This window comes from Lissotriton vulgaris, chromosome 8 (genome assembly GCF_964263255.1).
Source record: "Lissotriton vulgaris chromosome 8, aLisVul1.2, whole genome shotgun sequence".
NCBI lineage: Eukaryota > Metazoa > Chordata > Amphibia > Caudata > Salamandridae > Lissotriton > Lissotriton vulgaris.
In genome coordinates, this window is record NC_141696.1 from 1,274,382,227 (window position 1) to 1,274,388,740 (window position 6,514).

Sequence of the window (6,514 nt, forward strand, 5' to 3'; positions counted from 1 at the left end):
CCTCTGCTTCTGGCTGTACTTTCCAGGTCGGAATCACGGTTCTCTCCTGGACCCACTGAATCCTGAGTAGCAACAGGTTATGATCAGAGAGCGTTCTTGTAAGATATTCTCTGTAGGCCACCATAGCATATATATCTGGAGAGCATAGTATTGCATCTCGTCGCACATGTAACTCATACAGCGCAGAAAAGGAATAATCACCTTCCCTTGGGTGCTGCACACTCCACGTGTCAACTGGACCCCATCTGTCTCCCAGTCTCGTCTGACCTCCGCAAGCCTATGATTGGGCGACTCCCGCAATGGGGGATGAGGCCTTTCCATGTCAACAGTTGTGATAGAATTAAAATCTCCTCCCATTATCACAGTCCCTGCCAAGAATGGTGCCAACCTACCAGATAATTGGGTAAAAAATGTTGCCTGATCGACATTGGGAGCATATACACTACAAATCGTGACATCCTTCCCATTTAAGCGCCCCGCCACCGCTACAAACCTCCTGTCTGGGTCCACCACTTGTCGTGTAGGCTGAAGGGGAATCCCCGCTCTTACCCATATCAACATCTCCCTGGCGAAGGCCGAGTATGTCATATAAAGCAGTTGCCCTCTCCATCTATGCTGCAAGGCTAGGTCTTCAGCACGAGTAATATGTGTCTCCTGGAGAAATGCAATGTGGGTCCCTCTTCGCACCAAATAAGCATGCACCTTATGGTGCCTCAACATTGTGTGTAACCCCAGCACATTCCATGTAATACATTTTACTTCAGGTAACACCCCTAAGACGGATCTGTTATCTCCTACACAGTTGCTTACCTCCTTCAGACACACCGGCGGCCCCATTTTCCCAACACACACCCCAACATCCCTCCATTGTCCCCCCCCAAAACAGGCGCTAAAACTCTAGTTCCCTTCCAAACCCAAATAAGGAACCCCCGACTCAACTATGTCCACCAGTAGCCACTGAGGACTTGCAAGCCTTAAGAGCAAAGGAGGAGGCTCGAGTCGAGACGATTGGACTCACTATACCACTCCAGTGCAGTGCCCTACTCCAAAGTCGGATCATGGCCCCTGGTTTCCCAGGGCGTCTAATCGTGGGAAAACCCTCTCATTACAAAGGACCAACATCCCTGGAGCTGACTGCCCGTCGACTACCTCCCTTCAACTTATGCAAGCAGCCCAATACGGAATCTAGCTCAACCAACAGAGAACCTCTCACCAGCAGTGACCTAGCACTCTCCTCACTAGGCATCAACAAGTTCGTCGCTTTTTCGGGTGTAACATCTGGTATCGAAACACTTCCTGTTTCAGAGTCCTCTGATTCCGAAACTTCCAGTTCCTTCTCCGAATCCGTGTCCACTACTGATTGTGGAAGCCGCTCCTGCGAGATTTCGGCCACACCCCTCGACACCCCCGATCTCTCTGTGTCTGTTTGGGTCACCATGTGCCTTCTCTTGTCTGGACGGCGCCGTCTAATACGTTGCGATCTGCGGGATGCGGCCCCTCATCATTCCTTCTCATGGTCCGCCCTGCATCACTAGTTCCTGCCCGGTAAGATTCCAACCATGTCCACGGCTCCTTCGGACTATCACTAAAGTGCGTTTGCCATCTAGTATAATTCTGAGGTGCGCAGGGAACATAAATGAATACTGCAAACCTTTGTCCCACAATTCTTACTTGACCGCCAGAAAGAAAGCGCGGCGGTGCTGTACCTCAAAAGCATAATACGGGAACAGCTTCACCTTGCCATTCTCGACCTTGTATGGGCTGACCGACAGGGCTTTGTGCAGCAGCAGATCCCTGTCTTTGTAGTGAAGGAGCTGCGCCACCACCAGCATATGGGGCCTCCAAAGCGCCGGCGGGCGCACCGGAAATCTGTGGGCTCTTTCTAGGGTATAAAATGAAGATAGTCCCTCTGGTGCCATCACAGTTTTCAACTAGTCTTCCAAGTAGTCCAGCTATTTGACCCCTCCACTCCTTCCGGCAACCCCACCCCTCGTATGTTGTTGTGGCGGTTACAGCCTTCAGCATCCTCGGTCCGCCTTTCCAAGACCTGCAATCTGGTCATAACATCCCCCATCCTGACCTTCAGCGACTTTTGAGCCGGTTCCATGACCTCCAGCACTGCTTCTGTCTTCTTCACTCTACAGGACAATTTGGCATGATCAGCACTGAGGAGACCCAGACCCATCGCCACCTGCGCAATTTCGTGTTGCAGGGCTCCACTGGTGTCCAAAGTGGTTGTCAATATCTGGTCAACCTGTTGCTGTAGCTGGGTCTTCGGTAGTGAATCAGCAGCTTCTTGTTTGCCCTGCTCTGTCACCGAGTCCTCCGGCTCCTGGGACGCCCCCTGCTTTCCCCGTTGCTTCCCCATGTCCCCATCACATCTGTGGAACAGGTACATTGCCTGTGCTGTAGACCAACCCAACAGTCTCTGTCCTCCACGAGGGACCCCAAGGCTCAAGTCCGGGACCACTGTATTCACCAAGCAGTCCCCTCCCTGGTTTATCAATAATGCTGCTGCTCATCTCTCCATTCAAATACCTCTTCGCTCGCCAAGTTTCCAGCTTATTCCGCTGGGCAGTAAGAACTCCTGCGCTCAGCCAACACAAGGCGTGCCTTCATACAATCGCTTTCACCACCTTGGGGTACAGCCCGGTGCAGTTGGGCAAGACTTTAAAGAATCCGGCCGGGCACCGCCACACCCAGTCAGATTCATGGTGCTCAATGGCCCTGCCCAGGCAATGTCAAACAGGCAGGTAGGTCTCCCCGCAGTGTAAGGCCTCCTCTCACCAATTGCTGTCTCCTGGGCAGTGCCCTGTAAGGGTGTTCCTCCACAGCGCGTGCCCGGTTACACACTTCCCGGAGTGAGGGCTCTCGCTGCAGACAAAGCCAAAATGGCAGTTCTCCCCCGGGTGCCCCCAGTTCTCATTCAGCTCCGGAGTGTTGTACTGCGCAGGTAAGGTAGGCCGCTCGCCAAATCACACTCCACTAGTTGTCCCCCTGTACCTCCCAGTGACCGCTTAAGTAGTCGGCGCCACCCTCGCTCCCTTGAATTTCTTCCGCTCCTGATCCGGCGCGTACCGCAGCCGCATCGCGCACTCAGATTTAATCTGCCGCAACAGAGCAACAAACTCGGTCACCAAATACAGGGCCTCTGTGATCAGGTCCCTCCGCACCGGTATGCACTTCTTCCGGGGTCCTAGACTCAAACCTCAGGAAAACCCTCAAAATGGCGAAACACTCAGTATCTCAGTTCAGCAGCCTCACAGTGTCTCTGATCCAAGAACAACCCTTTGTGGTTCTCCGTGAGCCTCCTTGCATCCGCTGGCAACACGGGCCCCCCAGCCACCTCTCTGCCCCAAATCCGTCGTCCACCGCTTACTTGCAACACAGTCCCGGCGGGCTCTTTTCAGTTGCAGCTCCCGTTCTTCAACTCCCAAGAAGCTGCATCAAAATACCTTCTGGCGCCACCTCTCACGATCCCCTGCAGTCCGCCAACCTCTGGGGCTCTCTCCTGCAGCTATCTGCGGCAGTCAGACGGGCATCAGAGAGCTCTCATCTGCGCCATCTTGGGGGAGTCCAGAACAGGCTTTCATTTCTCCTTTGCATTTCCTCAGTCGCCTGCGGTCAGCGAGGGCAGGATTTTCACCTGCAGCTCCATCCACGGTTCCCCAGGGCAGTCAGCTCAATCATCTGGCCCCAGGAACCAAATGAGTGGGACCAAGATTTTGCCATGTATAATGACCACTGCAAAGTGATGTACGTGTGTATGGCTTTATGTGGGTTTAGATGCAGTAAACCCAGTTCAAACAATTGACCAGTATAAAAGTGGTTGTGTAAAGGAGAGAAGTACATGGGAGTGGGAAGATCAATTGATGTTGAATTACATATTGAGAATTCTCCCAAAAATGTTGGCTCCCAGTATCAATTATCAATCAATCAGTCATGCATTTTTTATAGAGCACGACAAATCTCCCCGGGGGTCTCCAGGCACTGTGTCATGGCGTACTTGGTCAAAAAGCTATGTCTTGAGCTTTTTCTTGAATTCTGGGAGAGACGGGTAGGTGCACATGTGGAGGGGCAGTCATCCAGGACTTTGCAGCAATCTAGTAGAAGGAACGACCTCTGAAGCAGCTTCGGCGGATGCTTAGGGTGTGGGCCAGGGCATGGGGCTTGGAGACCTGTAAGAGACAGCAGATCTCCATTTCTGTATTTATTTATGAATTGTAAAGTTAGAATTTTGTCTCAGTTTTGGTCTCAGTTAAACTTAAGACCAAAACATAAGATTAACATAATCATGACCCAGGAGACATGGATATTACAACCCTCACCAATTCCAGGTTTTAAGGGACATCATATATATGCAGAAAGCCTTTCAAAGCAAGGACACCCCCGGGGCGGACTATCGACATATATAACCCACATATACAACTGGTGTTCAGAGGAGATAGATGTGGGCCTTAAGTGGGCCTAAGTGATCAGAATCATCGAAACCCCGTCGCGGGGGACAAAACTGTGGCAAATGTTATTATTTAACGTCTACATTCATCCAGATACAAAATCTCAAAAAGAAAAGCACGCAACTCTGCTGTCACTTATTAAGGCCATGCAAAGGACCTATCCACTGCACCCGTTGGTTATCTCAGGAGATTTTAACAACGTGCTCATTGACTACAATAAAGCGAAGGCGAAGACGTCCACTGACAGTAGTGGAAAAAAGTTAGCATCCAGCCTAATTGAATATGGATTATCAATCCTGAAAGGCAACAACAAGGGGGATAGGCCAGCAGCCGTCACATATTTGAGTGGCAGGGCGCAATAATACAATAGTAAGTGACGAGTTACTTCCCAGTATCGAATCCTTTCACATAGAACAGCGGGCAGAAAGCGACCATTTTCCAGAACTAATAAGGCTGAACACTGCTCCAAGTACGGCACCAACAACGACCTCCCTCCTGCTCCACGCTTCAAAATTCAATCTGAGGAAACTAAAATGGCGCGGTGAAGGACTGGGTAAAATTACGGACCTAATAAAAACCCATTTGGCAAATCTTGGAACACAAAAGGAAGAGGAACGAGTATTCAACTGGGAGCAACTGATTCAGGTCCTGCAGGATAAATTCCCACTAAGGCCAGGGACCTGTAGCAAAATTAATATTAAGAAGGAGCCTTGGTTTGATACGGAGCTAAGAGCTAAAAAAAGAATGGTAGCAAAGGAGGCTCGAATACTAGCAAGCCAAAAAACATCAGGGTCAGTGGTAAATAAATCAAACTAAGGGTTGCCAGGAGTATCTACAGGAAGGCACTGAGGGCCGCAAAGTATAAATATAAAGAAACCACCTGGAACAAACTGTTAAAAGCGGACAAACACCAAAACAGTCGAGACTTCTGGGGTATCATAAATGACTTAAACCAAGGGATAAAACTCCAACAAGAAGCCGGGGTTGGAGCTGAAACCTGGACTAGACATGTACAAGCTTTGTACAGCAATTCAGATCAAGGCCATGCAAAGGACTCATGGGCAGCTAAAGATAATTCGGAAAATCTAAAAAGAGCAAACAGCAAGGAGCAAGACTATGGCAGAAGGAGCCAGACGACCTTACCACCACAAAGGAATTATGTAAAATTATTTTAAGATTAAAGTCAGAGGGCGCAGCAGGCCCAAAGGGCATGCTGAACGCAATCTTTAAACATGATCCAGATCTGTGGTCAGAGACCCTAACGCCACTGTTCTATCAAATATACAGACAAGTAGAGTTAGCAGCATCCTGGAATGGTAGTATTATCCATCCCATTTTTAAGCACGGCGATCATCGTAACCCCAAAAATTACAGACTGATATCATTAATAGACGTTGAAGCTAAACTCTACCCCTCCTGCCTTCTACTTGAACTACAAGCATGGATAACAGAAACAAGGATCATGCCATTATTTCAAACAGGATCTCAGGCAAGGAATAGGAACAATAACCAACCTAACTTGTCTGTCTATCCTAAGGGACACTGCGGTAGCGAAAGGCATTCGTTTGTACGCCTGCTTCATAGACATTAAGTCAGCCTTCGACCGGGTGAACAGAAAGCGCCTGTGGAGAAAATTAGAGACCTGGGGAACGCCACACCAACTCTTAACAGCCATCAAAGCCCTTCATCTTCACACCTGGGCAAGAGTGAAATTAGGTAACGGAGGCAGTACAACCGGGAGCATTCAAACGCATCAAGGCCTAAAACAAGGTTGCGTATTAGCTCCCACCCTCTTCAATCTTTTTCTCTCTGATCTCACAAGCGAGATCATCTCAGCAGACAGTCACCCTCCTTCTTTGGCAAACAAATCAATACATTTCTTACAATACGCAGACGATATAGTTTTGTTGAGTCAAACACCAATTGGCCTACAAAGAGCCATTAACAAACTAACATCGTATTTAGAACTAGAAAGCCTCGAACTAAACAAAGAAAAAACCAAAGTGGTTCCGCTCGTGGATCCGAAAAAACTAAAGTACAAATGGTCGTCCCAAGGG

At 49.3% G+C, this 6,514-nt stretch overlaps 1 pseudogene; it reads left to right on the forward strand.

Moving 5' to 3' along the window:
• The first annotated feature begins 4,216 nt into the window (after positions 1-4,216).
• Positions 4,217-6,048, forward strand: LOC147698604 (uncharacterized; annotated as a pseudogene).
• Positions 6,049-6,514: the final 466 nt, after the last annotated feature.